Source organism: Mesoplodon mirus (assembly GCF_964341445.2).
Source record: "Mesoplodon mirus genome assembly, chromosome: 17".
Lineage (NCBI taxonomy): Eukaryota > Metazoa > Chordata > Mammalia > Artiodactyla > Ziphiidae > Mesoplodon > Mesoplodon mirus.
Genome location: NC_138993.1, coordinates 55,415,839 through 55,438,908, shown reverse-complemented (window position 1 = coordinate 55,438,908; position 23,070 = coordinate 55,415,839). Strand labels below are relative to the sequence as shown.

The following is a 23,070-nucleotide window of genomic DNA, read 5'->3' as shown; positions in this document are numbered from 1 at the left end:
GATTTGAAATACAATTTAATGATCATATCTGCCATGACTTATTCTTCAGGATGGCCCTTGACTCTGTTCATCATCATCTTTGCTGAATTTTACAGACAGTAAAACAATATCATCAATTTTCTATACATCATATCTTGCCTGAAATAATTCTTAAAAACTTGTATATTTTTTCTCATCATTTAGGAATTTCTTCCAATGGAGGTGATCTATGATTTATATTGTCATAATAATCAATAACATTGAGTTAGGCACCAAATTAATGCTTAATATATGGCTGAATGAATTTTTTTTTTAAGTAAATCAATTGTTTTGACAAAGAGAACCCTTTAAGAATCATGTTGGTATTATAATGAAAAATAAAATAACTTATTAATTGGAGTGTATCACAGCCTAAAGTGAAGACAGTAAAATATAAAGTTTACTGTTATGGACTGAATTGTGCCCCCCCTCAAATTCAAATGCTAAAGTTCTAATCCTTAGTACCTCAAATGTGAATGAACTTGGAGATGAGGCCTTTAAAGAGGAAATTAGGTTAAATGAAATCTTAAGAATGGGGCCCTAACCAATAATACTGGTTTTCTTATAAGTGGAAGAGACAATAGGGGCACATATGCACAGAGAAAAGGCTGTATATGAACACAGCAAGAAAACCGCCATCTGCTAGCCGAGAAAAGAGGCCTCAGGAGAAACCAAACCTGCCAACACTTTAATCTTAGACTTTCAGATTCCACAACTGTAAGAAAATAAATTTCTGTTGTTTAAGTCATCCAGTCTGTGGTATTTCATTATGGGAACGTAGCAAACAAATACAACTGTCAAAACACAATACCTTCTATGCAATTTGGCTTCTGTTAACATGAATAATTATTATTTCTTTAATGAAAAAATATAACAAAGTCTGTGTTATCTAATTACTATCACTTCATGTCATTTTAAAATATGACAAACATTTTCTAATTCCATATTAGAACTACTACAGTGCTTTCCTAATTAATGAAATATCCCTTATTACTCAATATTATGTTGTGTTATGGAGAAATTAATATAACATTTCTTTTATGAAATTGCTAAATGGAGAAATAAACTCATTTGAATGTAGGTTTTAAGAAATTACAAAATAAGGGAACTTTTAAATAAAAACTGAAGCATGTATCATTTTAAATTTGAGAACAGATCTCAAAATATTAGCAAGAAAAAAACACATTAGCAGTTGTAACTACAATTTTTAAACTCAAATCTCAAAGGGCTCTCACAGTTCTAACTAAAGCATATCTTAATAAAATTCATATCACCTTAAGTGATCATATACCTTTTTTCTTCCTTACTAAATAGTTAAGTTGACAGTTACTTGCAGGCCATATAATGTCCATTTTAATTTCGTATTGTAAGTTTCAGTTCTATTTTCTGAGTATCTGAAAATATTGATGGCCTCTTAAAATATGTATTTGTTATTTGCAGGATTTTTTTTTCTATTTCAAATTTTCATGTTTAAAGAAACTGTGCTAATAAACATTGTCATGTGCAATCTTGTGAATAGGATATTGGACTAAGAGTCTTTAGAGTTGATATGGAGGCCCACCACTTACACTTACCAGCTTTGTAGCTTGGTACAAGTCATTTAACATCTTTGAGATTATTTATTCATCTGTAAATTACCAGTATTCATCTGTAAACAATCCCCCAAAGGATACTTGATTGCATTAGATATACTAGACAGGGGTTGGTAAACTCTATTATCCAAACAGAAATCATTTTAGAGTGATTAAAATATTTTGAATTATTTAAAATAAAAGTAGCTACAATAAGCATATTATGATTCTATTGATTTGATATTGATTTTTGCATCACTTATTTATTATATTGCTGTTACATGTTCCAGGAAAAGAAATTCTTTCTTTGCCTAATTACCCCAAATTATAACAATTTAGCTGTTCAGAACAGTCACCATTTAAAAATGATAACAGAACGTCATCATGTGCACTATGGCTAGTCCTATACCAGTAGGTCCTTTATTATAACTAGAGTGGTAGTAGCACAAACTCTTCATGAGGCTCTTTCTCCAAAAAGTCAGCTTCTTATTCTATTTCATGTGAGATATTAAAAGTTGCAAAGAAAAAAAAACAAAAACAAACAACACCACACCTTTAGTTCCAAACTGACAAGCTAGATGACCAACTGATTGACTTACAAAGAGAAATGTGGAAAACCGGTTCCATGACCCTTACTGAAGGTATAGAAGTGTGAAAACTGAGTAAATTGAACAAGATCATTTTTTTCTTTCCATAGCATTTTGTTAAAAATCCTGTGAGGCTCCCCCGACCGAGTTTTATTGAGATATAATAGACTTATTAGTTTGAGGTATACAACGCAATGATTTGATATATGTATATATTGTGAAATGATCACAATAAGTCCAGTTAACACCCATCACATTTTTTTTTAGATTCCACATATAAATGAGATCATACAGTATTTGTCTTTCTCTGTCTGACTGATTTCACTGAGTATAATGCCCTCAGTGTTCATTCATGTTGTCACAAATGGTAGGATTTCCTTCTTTTTTATAGATGAATAACATTCCAGTGTGTGTGTGTGTGTGCGCCACATATTCTTTATCCATTCATCCATTGATGGGCATTTAGGTTGTTTCCGTGTCTTTTATTGCAAATAATGCTGCAATGAACATGGAAGTGCAGAAATTTCTTTGATACAGTGATTTCATTTCCTTTGGATATCTACGCTGAAGTGGAATTGCTGGATCATATGGAAGTTCTGTATTTAACTTTTTGGGGAACCTCCATACTGTTTTCCATTGTGGCTGCACCAATTTACATTCCTACCAACAGTGTACACCACGTCCTCACCAACACTTATTATCTCTTGTCTTTTTGAAGACAGTCATTCTAACAGGTGTGAGAAGATACCTCATTGTGGTTTTGATTCGCATATTCTTGATGATTAGTAATATGGATCACCTTTTCGTGTACCTGTTGGCCATCTGTATGTATTCTTTGTAAAAGTTTCTACTCACTTCCTCTGCCAAATTTTTAATCAAAATTTTTTGCTGTTATTGAATTGTATGAGTTCTTTATACATTTTGGATATTAATATCTTAGATACATGAATTGCAAATATTTTCTCCCATTCCAGAGGTTGCCTTTTCATTCTGTTTATAGTTTTCTTTCCTGTGCAAAAACTTTTTCATTTGATGTAGTCCCACTTGTTTATTTTTGCTTTTGTTGCCTTTACTTTTGGTTTCAAATCTAAAAAGAAAAAAAACAAAACACTGCCAAGACCAATGTCAAGGAGCTTACCCACTATGTTTTCTTCTAGGGGGTTTATGTTTTTAAAGCTTACTTTCAAGTCTTTAATCCTTTTTTTAACATCTTTATTGGAGTATAATTGCTTTACATTGGTATGGTAGTTTCTGCTTTATAACAAAGTGAATCAGCTATACATATACATATATCCCCATATCTCCTCCCTCTTGCATCTGCCTCCCACCCTCCCTATCCCACCCCTCTAGGTGGTCACAAAGCACGGAGCTGATCTCCCTGTGTGATGCAGCTGCCTCCCACTAGCTATCTACTTTACATTTGGTAGTATATATAAGCCCATGCCACTCTCTCACTTTGTCCCAGATTACCCTTCCCCCTCCCCATGTCTTCAAGTCCATTCTGTACATCTGCATCTTTATTCCTGTCCTGCCCCTAGGTTCTTCAGAACCATTTTTTTTTTTTTAGATTACATATATATGTGTTAGCATATGGTATTTGTTTTTCTCCTTCTGACTTACTTCACTCTGTATGACAGACTCTAGGTCCATCCACCTCACAACAATAACTCAATTTCATTTCTTTTTATGGCTGAGTAATATTCCATTGTATATATGTGCCACATCTTCTTTATCCATTCATCTGTCAATGGACACTTAGGTTGCTTCCATGTCCTGGCTAGTGAAAATAGAGCTGCAATGAACATTGTGGCGCATGACTCTTTTTGAATTATGGTTTTCTCAGGGTATATGCCCAGTAGTGGGATTGCTGGGTCATATGCTAGTTCTATTTTTAGTTTTTTAAGGAACCTCCATACCGTTTCTCCATAGTGGCTTTATCAATTTACATTCCCACCAACAGTGCAAGAGGGTTGGCAATCTGTATACTTAATTTGTTGGCAATCTGTATACTTCTTTGGAGAAATGTCTATTTAGGTCTTCTGCCTTGGATTGGGTTGTTTGTTTTTTGATATTGAGCTGCATGAGCTGCTTGTAAATTTTGGAGATTAATCCTTTGTCAGTTGCTTCTTTTGCAAATACTTTCTCCCATTCTGAGGGTTGTCTTATCTTGTTTATGGTTTCCTTTGCTGTGCAACAGCTTTTAACTTTCATTAGGTCCTATTTGTTTTTGTTTTTATTTCCATTTTTCTAGGAGGTGGGTCAAAAAGGATCTTGCTGTGACTTATATCATAGAGTGTTCTGCCTATGTTTCCCTCTAAGAGTTTTATAGTGTCTGGCCTTACATTTAGGTCTTTAATCCACTTTCAGTTTATTTTAGTACAGTGTTAGGAAGTGTTCTAATTTCATTATTTTACATGTAGCTTTTCAGTTGTCCCAGCACCACTTATTGAAGAGGCTGTCTCTCCTCCATTGTATATTCTTGCCTCCTTTATCAAAAATAAGGTGACCAGGGCCTCCCTGGTGGCGCAGTGGTTGAGAGTCCGCCTGCCGATGCAGCGGATACAGGTTCGTGCCCCGGTCTGGGAGGATCCCATATGCCGCGGAGCGGCTGGGCCCGTGAGCCATGGCCGCTGAGCCTATGCGTCCGGAGCCTGTGCTCCGCAACGGGAGAGGCCACAACAGTGAGAGGCCCGCGTACAGCAAAAAAAAAAAAAAAAAAAAAAATTAGGTGACCAAAAATAAGGTGTGTGGATTTATCTCTGGGCTTTCTATCCTGTTCCATTGATCTATATTTCTGTTTTTGTGGCAGTATCATACTGTCTTGATTACTGTAGCTTTGTAGTATAGTCTGAAGTACGGGAGTCTGATTCCTCCAGCTCCGTTTTTCTTTCTCAAGAAAGACCCTATTCAGGGTCTTTTGTGCTTCCCTACTAGTCGTGAAATTTTTTGTTCTAGTTCTGTGAAAAATGCCATTGGTAGTTTGATAGGGATTGCACTGAATCTGCAGATTGCTTTGGGCAGTATAGTCACTTTCACAATGTTGATTCTTCCAACTCAAGAACATGGTATATCTCTCCATCTGTTTGCATCATCTTTAATTTCTTTCATAGTGTCTTATAGTTTTCTGCATATAGGTCTTTTGTCTCCTTAGGTAGGTTTATTCCTAGGTATTTTATTCTTTTTTTTGCAATGGTAAATGGGAGTGATTCCTTAATTTCTCTTTCAGATTTTTCATCATTAGTGTATAGGAATGCAAGAGATTTCTGTGCATTAACTTTGTATCCTGCTACTTTACCAAATTCACTGATTAGCTGTAGTAGTTTTCTGGTAATGTCTTTAGGATTCTCTATGTGTAGTATCATGTCATCTGCAGTGACAGTTTTACTTCTTTTCGGATTTAGATTACTTTTATTTTTTTCTTCTCTGACTGCTGTGGCTAAAACTTCCAAAACTATGCTTAATAATAGTGGTGAGAGTGGGCAACCTTGTCTTGCTCCTGATCTTAGTGGAAATGGTTTCAGTTTTTTACCATTGAAAATGATGTTAGCTGTGGGTTTGTTTTAATCCACTTTGATTGTTGTGTATGGCATAAGATAGGGATGAAGTTTCGTTCATTTGCATGTGGTTGTCCAGTTTTATCAGCGTCATTTATTGAAAAGACTATCCTTCCCCATGGTATACTCTTAGCTCCTGTGTCATAAATTAATTGCCTATGTATGTGTGCATTTATTTTGGGGTTCATTCTTTTTAAGTAACATTGTCACTGTCCTCTAGATCTCTTCTTACCCCACTTAGATGGGGAAGGTATAGGGATGTTCTGATTGTTAATTTTATGTATCAACTTGACTGAAGTAAGGGATATTCAGACAGCAGATAAAAAATTATTGCTGGAGTGTCTGTGAGGGTGTTTCTGGATGGGATTAGCATTTGGACAGATAGAATGAAGAAGACTGCCCTCAGCAGTGCAGGTGTGCCTCAGCCAATTCTCTGAGGGCCTTAACAGAACAAAAAGGCAGAAGAAGGGAAAATTTGCTCTCTGCTTGAGCTGGGACATCCATTTTCTGCTGCCCTCAGACTTCAGTGCTCCTGGGCCTTTGAACACAGGACAGGACTTACACCATTGGCTTTGCTGGTTCTCAGGCCTTTGAGATTTGACTGGATTTATACTACCAGTTTTCCTGGCCATCCAGCTTCCAGATAGCATAACATGGGACTTCTCAGACTCCATAATTGTGAAACCTCACAATAAATCTCCTTCTATAGATCCATATTTATTTTACTGGTTCTGCTTCTCTGGACAACCCTAATACAGGTGATTTCTTTTTACTGTCAACCAAATGAGAGGACTTTCAGGGGATCATTAGAAAACTTATGTGAGCCCTGCAATTTTAGTGGGTATCACCATGAAATTCTACAGACAAGAGGCTGACTTAAGTGACCCATGAAAGCTTAAAAGATAAGACTGGAAATGTACCCTCACCTCTGTCTGGGCAAAATGAGGTATGCATAAAAGAATATAACTGAAGTTTCCTTAGACCTTATTAAAACATCAGACAAGAGAGGGTTTGTAACCTAGCAGAAGGTGGACCACTGGATATCCAGAGTTGAATGGGAAATCATTAGCTCCCAGCTGGATGAGAGGTACTGACCCTATCAAATTGGAGTTGGGAGATCTTAAAGAGAAACATTTGAGAAAACCACACAAGTGTTCTAAGGGATTAAGAATAACTGAAATGCAATTCAGAAGGAATCATCACATATGTCCTTCCTCAAAGACATCTGCTACACTTACATCTCTGTTCTCCTTCTTGTTCTATATCTGTAGAGAACAGAAGCAGCCTCATGAAGGGAGGGGAGAAATACATAAAGTTAGAGAAAACAGAGTGAAACCCTCTATCCAAGTCCAGTTTCTTTCCTCCTACGTCACTCTCCAGTGCAGTCTTTGCAGTTTGAACCTCAAGGAAGAAAGCTTTTGATGGGTTATGATTATGACAATGGAGTAGTTATTGTAATTGCTTAAATGAGCATGTGATTGGAGCTCAAATGTGTGGAAGTGGAGATTATGGAACTCCATCTAGTGGCAAGAAAAAACTGGTTCAGAGAGTAACTTTAGAGCAAAATTATATTCGTAAGTATCAACTTGAGAGTCCCTTTAACAAATGTGTTATACTAGGCCATGGTGCTGTAAATTTTTTTCTCTTACATGTTTTTATTTTGCTTTATTTTCTTTTTAGTTTGTTTGTCTTCTGGCTCCTGCAGAAAATAAGGAAGCTGAACTAAAGAGACATAAGAATATCACTTATATGTGGAATCTAAAAAAAGAAAATGATACAAATGAACTTATTTACAAAACAGAAACAGACTCACAGACTTCGAAAACAAACTTATGGTTACTAAAGGTGAAAGGTTGGGGGGGCAGGATAAATTAAGAGTTTGAGATTAACATACACACACTAAATATATATAAAATAGATAATCAACAAGGATCTACTGTATAGCACAGGGAACTCCATATTCTGTAATAAACTATATGGGAAAAGAATCTGAAAAAGAATGGATATATGTATATATATATAACTGAATCACTTTGTTGTACACCTGAAACAAACACAACATTATAAATCAACTATACTCCAATATAAAATAAAAATTAGGGCTTCCCTGGTGGCGCAGTGGTTGAGAGTCCGCCTGCTGGTGCAGGGGACATGGGTTCGTGCCCCTGTCTGGGAGGATCCCACATGCCGCAGAGCGGCTAGGCCCGTGAGCCATGGCCGCTAAGCCTGCGCGTCCGGAGCCTGTGTTCCGCAACGGGAGAGGCCACAACAGTGAGAGGCCCACGTACAGCAAATAAATAAATAAATAAATAAATAAATAAATAAATAAATAATAAAAATTATATAAAATTAAAAAGAGATAGGAAGAAAAGTAAGTCAGCATGCAGTACATTTTGCCTCTCTGGGTGCAACTTTAAAATGGAAACTTTCAAATCTGGTAAAGTCTATCCTTTACATACTTTAAGAACACCCTAGAGATTATTTGGAGAAACCACTGCTGGTGGAGCTCGGAAAAAAAGTAGACTAATACTTCTTGAGTTTTCCTTCTTATTTTTATAACTGCCTTTTATTGAAATAAATATTACTATGAATTGCAACACAATTAAATACATCCATTTTAAGAATACACATCAATGAATTTTAACACACATATATACACTCAAGTAACTATCACCACAATCAAGATACAGAATACAGCCATCTATTACTGTTGGTGGTTCTCTCTCCATCCATGGCACAATGAGCTTTGTATCCCTATAAATGAGATTTGCCTCTTTAAGTGTTCCATATAAATGGAAAATACAGTAAATACCCTTTTGTATTTGTGTTTTGTCACTTAGAACAATGATTTTGAGAATCTTTCTTGTAATTTCATGCATCAATAGATCATTCTTTGTATTGGTATTATTACATTATATGGATAGATCAAGTTGATCATTAACCTGTTGATATTTTCGTTGCTTATAATTTTCAGCTATTATGAGAAAAGCGACAATAAAATGTACAGATATTTGTAATAATATATACGTTCATTTATCTTAGGTAAATATTCAAGACTCCAATTACTAGGCTTATGGTAAGTATATGTTTAATTGTATAAGGAATTGCCAAAATACTTTTCAAAGTGGTCACACGGTTTTAGATTTCCATCAGCAATGTATGAGTTTAATTTATATGCTTACCAACACTTGGTTTTCTGCCTTTTTAAATTTCTGTATTCTAGCAGTGTGTGGTGGTATCTATTGATAAGGGTACAGCTTGGTCCAGAGAGAAAAATCAATACTGACTACTTTAATGATATCTGTTCCTCCATCACCAGCACATTCCTCCAGTACAATGCCTTGGTACTTGGTGTACCATCTGTAAAGGCATTTTTGTTATTTCATCTACCCTTTGCATGAGACATAAATTTTTCCATATTTCCAGGAACAATGACAGTAGTAAATTTGCTTTATCTTCTTGAATTTTAACCAGGATACTAAATCTTGTATCTAATCAAATACCTGCAAAATGATAAATTCTATCTTATCCACACTTACATTCTGTCCCACTTAATGAAGCACTCTCAGACTTCAAACCTACCCAGCGCTGCCAATACATTTTGACTCAGTTTCCTATAGTTCTTTATAAGGTCCAACATACCTCACATGGTTAATTATAATTATGTTGAAACTTAATCTTATTTCTAGACTTAGTTGCCAAGAAAAGACAAAGGGCCATTTCCAAAATGCACGTTATCATTCAAAGGAGAGGCTTCTGCATTTTTTTATGAAGGCAGGGATATAAGTTCTTAGTAGAAAGGTTTAGGCCATTTCTATATGCCCAGAGTTTTCAGAAAAATCTGTGAATTCAAGTTAATGCATTTCCAATCATAGTGCTGATCTTGTCACAGCTGACCTAGTTTTATTGGGAATATACCTTTCTTTGGAGCACAGACACTCTATTAAGTATTGGTCCTGGTCCTCAGCTTCTTCTATATTTCAGCTGTAGGAGTTAAAGGCCACTTTGAATGTTTCCCAGGAAGCTGTCTGGTGTTCACACTTAGCTTTCTCTTGGAAATTAATACCCTGCAGCTATTTGTTATCTTTATCCAGAGTGTCAGTGCCTCTTAGCAAAAGCCACTCAAATTCATTGTCATTATTATTACAATGTCCCCATTCTTCTCTAACGACTGATATATCACACCCTTTAAATCATTCCTGTTGGCTACTAAAGAACTGCAAATCACCAGGGTGATTGTTTTAGCAAATGGATGAGCACCTTTTGCCAGAATCTACCTGTGCTCCACTTAGCACCAGTAATCATGTTTTCATTACCAGCCAGGTAGAGACTGATCCAGATGCAATGCCCCATTTTATCATGAGCTGTCTTGATTAGTCTGTGTACTAACGTTGCAGATAGGTTCTCCATGAAGATGCTTTTGAGCATCTTCATCCAAAGAAACATATATGAATATTCACAGCATCATTATTCATAATAGCCCAAATTAATCCAAATATCTATCAACTGGTAAACAGATGTACACAATGTGGTATATTAATAAAATGGCATACTATTTAGCATTGAAAAGGAACAAGCTACTGACACGGGCTACATCTTGAATGAATGTCAATCTATATTGTTAATTTAAAGAAGCCAGACGCAAGAGACAATGTATTGCATGATTCCATTTATATTACACAGTCAGGAAAGGCAAATTTATAGAGACAGAATGCAGATTAGTGGGTGCCTAGGGCTGGGATAAGATTGGATATTTACAGTAAATGGGCATATGAGATCTTATTGTAGGGATAAGATTGTTTTAAAATTGATTTATGTTAATAGTTGCCCCACTCAGGATAACTACTAAAAATCATATGAAATGACTCAATGTAAATTGGCAGATTTTATGATGTGTGAATGACTTCTCAATACCATGATTTAATGAAAAAATGAAATAAAAACATAATGAAATAAAATACACTAATCAGAATTAATTGGATAATCAATAAACCTACTGTATCACTGAAACTTGCAAACATTTTGAAAAGGCAGATTTTGCAGTATTTTCAAATCAGTTCACGTGGATTTACACATGCCTAATTTCCAATGGACGAAAAGGATAATGCTTAAATATGGTATATGACCTTCTGGATGAGTAGGTGAGCTTATCTACGCTGCATCATACTCCTCTGAAGGCATATTTAAAAATTGCTACACCTATTGGGAAATTCAAATAGCCTCATTTAGTTTTCATCTTTTTTCTCTTTTCATGCCAAATCTCTAATGGAAGTGCTAAAGAGCAATGAAATGGCCATAGACAGGAAGCCAGAGAAAAAGAGAGAGAAAAAGAGCCAAATAAGCAGCCTTTAAATATGTGAGCTGATTGATTGATTCAACCCATTTAGACAATTATCTTAATAGCTCTGTTTGTTAAAATTTCCTGGTGGTCTTGCCAGATACTCCAAAATAGCTGTGATTCAGAAACAATATGAATTGTGTTTAATCACAAAAGACGAGGAGTCAGACAATTTTGATTTAAATAGAGGCTCTGTAAGTTCTGATCTCCCAGGTTCAGGTCCAATTCATACTGATGTATGGACTTAATGAGGTCACACAGATAAAACACTTACCATAGTATCTGGTACATTGTATTTACTCAAAATACAATCGTAGAATTAATTAATTAATATACAACAGCTGTCATTAATATTTTAGAAAGTCATTTAGGAGGAAATCATCAGAGTAGACCACCTACATTGAAGGTAATAGAATGGTAGAAAGCAGTTAAGTTGATCTATTCAAGAAACTTCAGTTTGGCAGGGAAAAGGCTTACTGATTGACTGCTTGGTCCATACAACTGAGCAATACAGCCCAAATAATTAAGTTATTTTACAAACCTAAGTTTTTCATGATTTTTTTCTGTTTAAAATAATAAGATATATTAAATAATATAGAGTTACAGGATTAATGAACCCAGTTAAGAATTGAGCAATGATTGGGGAAAACATTTTTATCTGTTAGTTTTCAAGAAAAACATACAGTTTTGACGTCTCCTATTCACCTACCTCTCCTCTCTTTTGCAAATAGAAAGTAGACACATCTTAATGACATTCTATGTCACCTTTATAATTATATCTGGTCCTAATTCTTATCTTTTACTATCCTCCAGCAATAGGGAATTAGAAGTTCTTTATATGTTCCCAAAAGACTATCTGGCTTCATGATTATCCTTAAATTTCAAATGATGTTTCTGCATCATCTTCAGAAAAGAAATAGTAGATGTACTTTAAGTGGGATGAACTACATTGTTACATAGAAGAAGAAGTAAAAGCGTAAATCATTAGGACAATAAGAATATTATTTTGCTCTCAGCAACAAAAGTGTATGCAAAGATGAACTCCAGGATACAATGAACTAACCAGACAACCTACAAAGAATATATAGATATATATATAGAATATACAGATAGATATATGTCTATTCTATATATATATATATATTCTATATATATATCTATATATCTATACAAACTTTGATACACAATTGAGAATTTGCCTTTATATATCTATATATTCTAGATATATATAGATTAGATATATACAGATATATAGTACATTTGGATAGATCCAAAGGTACTACATCATGCTTTTCAACAAGAGAATGCATGTAAAAAAATAAGTCACATTGATCTGTAGAGAAAGTGTAATCCTAGTATTATGTGATTTTAAAGTGAAAATATACTCATATACATTTTACTGAATATTTGCTAATTATTTTTCAATGATTGGAATAAACTTGTGGACAAAGCTTGGATATAACTGGTATTTTAATTAATGTTACTAAGCTAAAATTAAAATATTGCCAGCTTGGTAATGTAAAATTATAGTTAAATTTGACGTAATTTGAGAGAGGTAACAAAGAAGGAAAAAAGGTGGTGATGGGGATGGGTGCTTAATACATTTAGTCTATGTAGTGGGAATCCATGAAGCATAGTTTAAAGTGGATGAAATAAGAAATTGATGTTTATATAATTTTTATTTAAAACAACTAACAAAATTAGAGAAATGACAATATTGAAAGGACAGATGAGGATTGTATCAATTAAAAAAATACTCACTTTTGATAGCAAGCAATTCATTGATTATATAAAATAGTAAATAGCAAATTAAAAGTTCACTGTATAAATATATCATTTAGTTAAATAAAGGAAACAGACATATCTTAAAACACAATGTTAAGAATTACTACTTCTTGAAAATGAAACTGAAGATGGCAATACTGTTTTTCTGTAATAAAATATTTGTACTATTTTAATTTTTATAATGTTTAGGCGTTATTAAATACAAGGGAAAGGATTTTAACACCAGCAAAATTATAAAGATTTCTACAAACTTTGATGCACAATTGAGAATTTGCCTTAAGGAAAGTATCCAGCATAATAGAAAAGTTATATGCAGGAAAATTTTTATTGCAGAGTATGCACAATGTTCAACATTGTGTGTGGAAACACTGAAGTATGGAAACAACCAATAATAAATGGATAATATATGCAAGTATTAAACTATTAAAAAGACTGAAGGAACTTGAATCTGTGGCTAAACTGAAGAAAAATATAATTGCATATAATCTACTGCATTTATGATGCATTTAGAAATAATTAGTCTAAAAAAACCAGCTGCTAAGATGAGAGAGTGGTTACTGTGGGTTTTTTTTTGTTGTTGTTGTTGTTGTTCTTCTGTTTTGTATTGTTTTTTGGCTTTCTAAACTTTCAAGGAATAAGGGCCCCAAAGGGAAGAGACTATAGTGACAGAATCAGGTTATGAAATATGAGGATGGGAATCCAAAACCAAGAAGGGGAGGCATGCTTGGGATAGAGAATCAGAATTACACAGAGTGAATACGTGGAAAGACTAGCTCAAGTGTTGTAGAATTTGGTCATAATGAAGGACAATCAAGCCACTGTGCTTCCTCAAGGTTGTGTCAATTGCCAAGAAAACAAACAGTGAACACCCTCAGCTCTGAGATAAGAAACAACCCTGTGTCAAAGCAGTGGGCCCACTAAGAGGCGATCCATGCTAGGCAGGGCCATAAATTCCTGAAAGTGACAGTAACTTCTATAATACTTCTACCTGCAAATTAGCGGCACTGCCTTAAGGTCTTTGAGGGCCAGGTGAAGTATCTGTTGAGCTAACCTGTATCAATTGCAAAGGAAGTTCACTGATCAACTGATCCTCTAGTTTAGTACTTCCTTTTGACCATGACTTGTGCCTCACCTATTATTTTCTTACTTTTGCATTGATTATGTAGATGAATAACTTTGGAAAGCACAATAAAAATAATAAAGACAAAATACACAGTTGCATACACGCATCTAGTAGAAATAACAGATTTCAAATCATCACATAAGAGGGACAACGGCTGGTGGTAGAATATGGTGAACAGAACTACCCACTTCCCTCCTCTAACTGAAAAAAAGGCAGGAACTCGATCTCTTTCTCACAGATTAGAAGAATAAGACAGTTGCTTGCATATTCCCCGGTAAAGCCAACATTTTCCCCCCACTTCTGCCACTTTACAGAAAAAAATCTCTCATCCACCCCCCCCAAAAAAAAGAAAAAAGAAAAGAGAAGCACTCACTTAAACACTTTTCTTTTACTTACTTTTCTCGTAATTTTGCCTATCTATGATGAGATGAGGACTGACCCAGCACACTTAGCTTTAGAGGTATTTCTGAGATTTAATTTCATTTTGTTAAACTTAGTTCTTTGTAACACCCTACCTGATCAAACTGAAACAGTTTGCTTGGTTTTGAAGAAAGGGAGAGAAATTATAGGATTTAGCTGAAAACAAGGTTGCATTTCTATTAAGCCAAAAGATGATAATTACAACTTTAGTGGGCAACACATTAGCACAGAAATACAGATAACCTTGAGGATGAGTAGAAAGGCATAATATTTCCATCTCTTGTAAAGTCTGTGTTTCTGAGATAGCACTAGGAAGGCTTTAAAATTCTCAAATGATTTGCTCCACCTCTGGGGACTGCCTCCTGGTTGGTAATAAAGGTGGCTGTATTCAAGCAGGGTTGCAGTACTAAAGTTTTTTACCAAATGAATTAACTTACAGTCAAAACCTAAAAGAGTAATTTTGCTTGCTCTTTTAAAAAAACCTAAAATCCATAATCTATAGAGCAAATTTTCAAAGAAAGAAACTTATGGCTTATAATGAATATCACTATCAATTTAAAGCCTTGATTTCTCTTTCTCTAAATATTACTTTTATTAATTATCACCTGCAAACTACTCCAGGCATTTTTCACAGATCCTGGCTCTCCATCTATCTGTTGGAGAGTTGATAGATACAAAACACCCTACCACTACACTTTTACTAATTACTGAATTAGTAAAATTTCAATTCTATCAAACAATGAGGAATCATTCCCTATATAAATGTATCTTCCAAATACATATTCTGGTCTTCTTTCCCCTTTCCCATGCCAAAATGAAATTTAAATGAGAGATCACTCATGATTTTGTGTTTTTACAATGCTTGCTGTTACAACTCTTAACCTAAAACCAAACAATAACAAAGTCATATTATGCACAATATGAACAAAATAAAATGTGGACTTCAAGAGTTAAAAAAATTATTTACAAATAGCCTACAACCCTGAAAATGATTATTTCAAGTCTCTAGAGTTAGGGACTCATAGTCATAATTTATAACACCAAAAAGTAAAAGTAGAGCCTAACAAAAGATCACCTGAAGAGCATGAATCTAGAAGATTACGAGCATCTTTCTATTTAGAAACACACAGTAAACTGTTCACCTAAAATTGCATGAAACATGCTCCTGGGCCCATTCAGGCAGAATTTAAAAGAAGAAATCCTGTCAAATAGTGTCTTTTCCCTAGAACAGGGTGAAAGATATGAGTGATCAAGAAGTGCAGTACACATAATCTATCTCAACTTTAGAAAGGCTCCTGATTCTGTCCTGCAAACCATAACATTAAACACTCTGGGAAAATATGACCTTGACTACAAAATTATTGACGAAGCTGAACTGGTTGTTGGTTTTTAGTGGATTCTGTCGACTGAGTTGGGGGGATAAAAGATGCCTTTAGTGATTGCTTCTTGACTCAGTGATATTTATTACCACCATCCATAACCTAGATTGATACTTTCTTTCAGAAAAATAATGTCCTTGTTACTCGGGAATCTGGGGACAGGTATTATCCAATCTGCCATTCACCATTTCATCTTCGTTGTCCATACCTCATTCAAACTGCACATATATCATTCTCTTTCTTTTTACAGCCATTCTTAACTCCATTATTTATCCTCCTTTAAATCATAAGTGAAGAACATAAGGTCCAGGAAGATCCCACATGCCATGGAGCGGCTGGGCCCATGAGCCATGGCCGCTGAGCCTGCACGTCCGGAGCCTGTGCTCCGCAACGGGAGAGGCCACAACAGTGAGAGGCCCGCGTACCGGAAAAAAAAAAAAAAAAAAAAAAAACTAGGCCAAGGACCCTTATAGACACCTCACCAAAGAAGATATACAGATGGTAAGTAAGCATTAGAAAAGGTGTTCCACATCATAAATCATCAGAGACATGCAAATGAAGATGAGATACTACTACACACCTAGTAGAATGGGCAAAATCTAGAATGCTGACAACACCAAATTCTGAAGAAAATGTGGGGCAACGGGAACTCTCAGTCATTTCTGGAGTGAGTGCAAAATGGTACAGCCACTTCGGAAGACAGTTTGGCAATTTCTTATAAAACCAGACATATTCTTTCTATATGATCCAACACTCATGCTCCTTGGTATCTACCTGTTGACTTGAAACAAAGGGACTACCAGATATTTCTCCAGCAAAGACAGTTTTATTTGGGGTCAGCAGGGAATTGCAATTCAGGGTCTGCAACCATGGCAAGCCATATGCAAATACCGCATAGCAAAGGAAGGAGAATGCTTTTACAGAGATGAAAAGGAGGTTGGGCAGGCTCTAGTAAACAAAAATTCCATGGCTTTTCATTGGCTGAGTCCTTGCCAGGAAAGAAATGGAGTCTTTCTTCTTCCTGTTGGGCTCTGTTATCATCACAGGGTGTGAGAGCTCCCCACTTTGGTCTTCCTACTCTATTTAACTGAGATTTCTATTATTATTATTTTTTATATAACCAAAGGATTCAAACATTTATATCCACAGAAATCCTGAAAACAGATGTTCATGGCAGTTTTATTCATAACTGCCTCAGCATGGAAGCAACCAAGATATCTTTCAGTAGGTAAATGGATAAACTGTGGTACATCCAGACAGCAGAATATTATTCAGCACCAAAAACAAATGAACTATCAAGTCATGAAAAGATACAGAGAGACCTTAAATGCATCTTACTAAATAAAAGAAGCCACTCTGAAAAGGCTCCATATTGTATGATTCCAGCGGGGGATACTGATAATGGGGAAGGCTGTTTGGGTATAGGAAGTATATGGGAAATCTCTGTATCTTCCTCTCAATTCTGCTGTGAACCTGAAACTGTTCTAAAAATAAGTCAATAATAATAACAGAAATATTCCAGAACAAAAGTGGATTCAAGATGTGCAGAAACATGAGAGATCTATGGGAAATGTTCTCCCAAGTTTTCTAGAATCTTAAGGTTCATTAGGACCTCTTCAAACCATTAGGTAATAACTAAATAGAACTGTGCAAATAATGACTTCTCAAAAGATCCAATTTTGGCTGTAATCTCATTGTACACAGTGGTAACTGGATTCTTGTTTTCAGGTTCAGGTTCCCTAGGAGCAGAGACTAAAAGAAGGATTATTGTGCAAATGATATAGTAATGAAATTCTGTCATTAAAACCTATAAAAGTGTGAGGAAGCAAGATTAAGCATGAAAAAAAAAAAGCATCTAGATAAAGATTTGATTTCAGCTGATCTCTAGCTTCAGCCTGAACCAACAGAGAGCATAAATGGCAGTACAAAGTTGTCAACCTTGAGGGAAGGTTGCTAGTTTTCTGTACTCCCGTATCTGTTAGTCTTTGGCTTTGGCTTTACCCATGCCTAGGGTGAGTGCAAAACTGTGAGCTACTTCTGGCTGTTTCAGAAAACTCAATTTTGCCGAGACCATTTTTCAGGATAAGGGAACAGAGTTCAACTATTGTCAGCCAACAGCCATAGTAGCTGAAACATGGGCACTCCAGCCCAATAAAGGTGATATGGGCAGGGTACCAACCACGTTTACTACATAGTATAATGGCTTTATATAACATAATTAGGCTTCCAATAAAGTAATCTTAAGTTGCCTTAGAAATTTATTATATAAATAGCCTTAACAAACATACATATGTCAAATTCACCCATAAGCACACACATGTACTCACGTACACACAAACATGTATATATAGTTCCACTGTAACAGATATGGAATATGAAACATACATATTTAGTTGACATAAATTTTTTATATTTTATAATTTGTAAAGCATTTCTAATTAGAAAGGTGACTGATTCATCTTTATTATTTGCCTAGAGATTCTAGATAATGCCTGATTAATTTTTTTCCTTACACATTTCCTGCAGTAAGTTCTGGCAATGAAAAAATTTCAGATTCATTAGCATTGCACCCAAGGTTGTGATAATTATTATTCAAAAGAATATTGTAGGGCTTCCCTGGTGGCGCAGTGGTTGAGAGTCTGCCTGCCGATGTAGGGGATGCAGGTTCGTGCCCGGGTCCGGGAAGATCCCACATGCCACGGAGCAGCTGGGCCCGTGAACCATGGCCACTGAGCCAGCGCGTCCGGAGCCTGTGCTCCACAATGGGAGAGGCCACAATGGTGAGAGGCCCGCGTACCGCAAAAAAAAAAAAAAAAAAAAAAAAATCTTGTAGTATATAAATATTTAAATTTCATACTAAGTATTTCAGTTTTGTGGCTTTTAGCACTCTCTTTAAATTGGTGCTTAATATAGCCTTCTTTGACTTTTCTTCCACTTTAAAAACAAAATAACCAACAATAGTAACCATAAAAGAATTTTGCTTTTTAAGCTTTCTTTAAAAGTTCGGCACCCTAGCAGATGTTGGTGAGTCTTTATCAAGAAACAGAAATAGAAGTAAAGGAATAATAACTGACTCCCTCTTTAAGGTACAATAATTCTGTTTCATTAAAAGTTATTTCCTTTTTTAAGAACTTAGGCAATCTTTTGTCCAAATTAAATATTCTTTTATATTTTCTTATACTAGGACACCTGTTGGCACATAAATTCAAAATGCCAATACACTGCTTTAATTATGTTTGTCATAGGGAACAGTCCTTTAGTGTTTTTCAGGGTGCTGAAGATTATAAGATGCAAAACATTCTATGGTCCAAAAGTTAATGGATGTCCAAGAGACAAATTCCTTAAACAGTGGTGAAGGTCACTGAAGGTTCTTCACTTATGCTGAAGTTTTCAGACTTCCTTTTCATTCAAAGATTTTGTCTTAGTGTGTGGAGATTTTAATTTGGGATGCGAGTTTGAATTACTAAATGAGAAAACTCTATTTGTTGTGACCTAAATGAGATATGTGTGAGAAATTCATTGCTGTTTAACATTCAGGGTAACAGAATCTTACAGATTTCCTCATGCTATTCTGGTTTGTCTTCATTACACCCAGTGACAAAGAGAGATGTCAAATATTGTTACTTTTTCAAGACAAGTAATACTTTACAAGTGTGATTTTGTGCAATGCTCATAATAATCCCTGGAGAAAGGTTATTTTTATCTCTGTTATTTAAAACAAGGGCATCCTTTAAGAGAAACATACATTACAAAATAGAAAAATTACTATTCCTGTCCTATGATTTGTGTGAGAGCATGGGCACTATGGGCTGATATGAAGATGAATCTTTCAAGCTAGATAAGTAAGGATCCTTAAGTCATTTCTTTCACCTCTTTGAAAGCAACTGCAAAATTGCAAGAGATCTAAAAACCATGCAGAAGTAGGATAAAGGTATAAAAAGAAACATAGATTCTGTTTCAAATACTGTATACAGTAAAGTATGAAAAAACTACAGAAACGAGAAGGAAAAAATGTTACAATTGTCTTGATGAAATAAATTATTAATCTACTGGCATTTCAAAGTAGAAAGCCAATAGCTGTTTATCTACAGAACTACAAAAATACACACATTAATATTTAAGTAATGATCTAGGGATACTGAAAAACGTTTAGTTTTTCATCAATCTAATATAATACAGTGGTTAAATATGTTTAATATTGGGCCTTTATGACATTTCATTTTGATGAAAACTGATGATTCATGAAGTTGCAACATGTATAACAGAAGAGTATTTGACAGAAAGTCAAAACATCTGGCTTCTATTTGTAAATTTCTCATGACCTTTCTGAATATCAGTTTCTTCACCTGTTAAATAAGGAGTCTGGATCAAATTATCTGTAAATTCTTTTTTGGATGAATATATTATGATTCTATGTATGAAAACACTCTGGAACCAAAATATATCTTTAAACAAATGTATTGAAATACTTATAAGGCCTGTATATTGAAATGTAAATTTTCATTAGTATTTTAAATTCTATTTTATATTTAGAAAATCTAAGTAATTTTATTTTATTAAAATATATACACAGGGGCTTCCCTGGTGGTGCAGTGGTTAAGAATCTGCCTGACAATGCAGGGGACATGGGTTCGAGCCCTGGTCCGGGAAGATCCCACATGCAGCAGAGCAACTAAGCCCACAAGCCACAACTACTGAACCTGCATGCCACAACTATTGAAGCCCATGGGCCTAGACCCCGTGCTCCACAACAAGAGAAGCCACCACCATGAGAAGCTTGCGCACCTCAATGAAGAGCAGCCCCCGCTCGCTCCAACTAGAGAAAGCCCGCGCACAGCAATGAAGACTCAACACAGCCAAAAATAAATAAATAAAATAAATAAATTAGAAAAAAAAATATATATATATACAGGTAGTATAATTTTCTTATAAAATACATTTCTCTAATATATAATTAAATATTGATCCCAGAATACATCTAATTTAGACAACTGTTTTATAAAACATTACTCTATATCTAAAGGACTATTGAGATTTCTCACATTCAAAATGAGAATAATTATTAAATAACAAATTCTTATTTTTTTATAATTTAGCCCATGATTATTGGATTATAAGGATTTTTAATAAGCACTGAAAATTAAGATCACATTATTTTTAACTATAATTACTGAGAAATTTAATGTCTTTTTAAAGGGATATGTGGCTATTTAAATAAAAAGTAAAACTTTTGTTCACAGTTTTATATTATCAAAATATTTTACCTCCTATTCACAGTGTATTGTAGCTGTTTGAAAGAGTGACTGAGTGAGTTGTATGCTTGCTTCTTCACAATATGAGTTTGTACCAAGAAACTGTAAAAAATTTGAAATTGTTATAAATATGAGGTAAGTAAATTTGAAGCCTGATCCTCAAACCAGAGTTTCACATTTCTCATTCTCTGGTATACCTATCTAGCTATCAATAGATAGATAGATGATAGATAGACAGATAGATAGATTGATACATGCCTGGAATGTAATGGTAGTAACTTTGAAATTTGATCATCTTCCAGGGAGGAATACTTTATTTAAATATATGTATATAATGGGACATTATTTTAAAAGGAGCTATTTTCATTGAAAAGTACAGTAGTTTAGAAATATGATCAACAGCAGGGCTTCCCTGGTGGCGCAGTGGTTGGGAGTCCGCCTGCCGATGCAGGGGACGCGGGTTCGTGCCCCGGTCCGGGGGGGATCCCGCGTGCCGCGGGGTGGCTGGGCTCGTGAGCCATGGCCGCTGAGCCTGCGCGTCCGGAGCCTGTGCTCCTCAACGGGAGAGGTCACAACGGTGAGAGGCCCGTGTACCACAAAAAAAAAAAGAAAAAAAAATAGAAATATGATCAACAGATTCACTCTTCTTGGAATCACTCTGATTGGAAGGATACACAGAAAACAACTGACTACTTCTTTTTTATTCCTGAGACCACCAATCTCTTGTCACTGAGCTCAGATCCTACTCTAACATTAGTTACTGCCACCAACTATCCACATAATCAGTGTTCAAGCTTCATAACAGAGCTGTCAAATTTCATACTGTTAATCTCTTTGATCATAAAAATCCTTAAATTTATCAGTCAAATATATTCCAATGTGCTGACAATGAAAATAATACACAGGCACACCTTGGAGATATTGAAGGTTCAGTACTAAACCATTGCCATAAGGCAAATATTGCAATAAAGCAAGTTGCACGAATTTTGGGGTTCCCAGTGCATATAGAAATTATGTTTACACTATACTGTAGTCTATTAAGTGTGCAATAGCATTATGTTTAAAAAACAATGTACATACTTCAATTAAAAAATACTTTATCGCTAAAAAATGGTAATCATCATCTGAACCTTCAGCAAGGCAGAATCTCTTTGCTGGTGGAGGGTCTTGCCTTGCTGTTGATGGCAGCTGACTGATCAGGGTCGTGGCTGCTGAAGGCTGCGGTGGCTGTGGCAGTTTCTTAAAATCAGACAACAATTAAGTCTGCTACACTGATTGACTCTTCTGTTCAAGAACAATTTCTCTGTAGCATGCTGTACGGCTTGGTCACATTTTACCTACAGTAGAACTTCTTTAAAAATTGAAGTCAGTCCTCTCAGAACTTGCTGCAGCAATTCAGTAACAACTTCAGGTTTCACTTCTAATTCAAGTTCTCCTGCTATTTCCACTACATCTGCACATCTGCAGTTACTTCCTATACTGAAGTCTTGAACTCCTCCAAGTCATCCCTGAGGGTTAGAAACAGCTTCTCCCAAACTTCTGTTAATATTGATATTTTGACCTCTGCCCATGAGTTACAAATGTTCTTAATGGCATCTAAGATGGTGAATACTTTCCAGGAGGTTTCTGATTGACTTTGCCCAGATCCATCAGAGGAATCACTATTCCTGGCAGTTATACCCTTAGGAAATGTATTACTTCAATAATATGACTTGAAAGTCAAAGTTATCACTTGATCCATGGGCTGAAGAAAGGATGTCGTGTTTGCAGGCACAAAAACCAACATTATCCTCATTGTTCATCTCCATTACAGCCCTTGGGTGACCGGTTGCCATTGTCAATGAGCAGTAATATTTTGAAAGGCATCTTTTTTCTGAGCAGTAGGTCAGAGGGTTAAAAGATTCAAGAAACCATGTTGTAAACAGATGTGCTGTCATCCATGCACCCTAATGATGGCTTTAAAAACCCTTCCCTAAAAGCCATCAAGGAGTTCAGGTCTTTTGAGCATTAGCTGCAGTTTCCTTGCTTGGTGCCCTGCAAACG

At 35.3% G+C, this 23,070-nt stretch overlaps 1 pseudogene across 1 annotated transcript in view; it reads right to left on the bottom strand.

The window, feature by feature from the left end:
- The window catches only part of LOC309792644 (protein enabled homolog), an 85,817-nt pseudogene extending 62,955 nt beyond the window's left edge, over positions 1 to 22,862 (bottom strand). The window contains exons 1-2 of the transcript in view: positions 22,740 to 22,862; positions 22,158 to 22,266 (exon numbers count right to left, since the gene is read on the bottom strand). The product of the transcript in view is annotated as a protein enabled homolog (transcript). The remainder of the gene's footprint in view (positions 1 to 22,157; positions 22,267 to 22,739) is intronic.
- Positions 22,863 to 23,070: the final 208 nt, after the last annotated feature.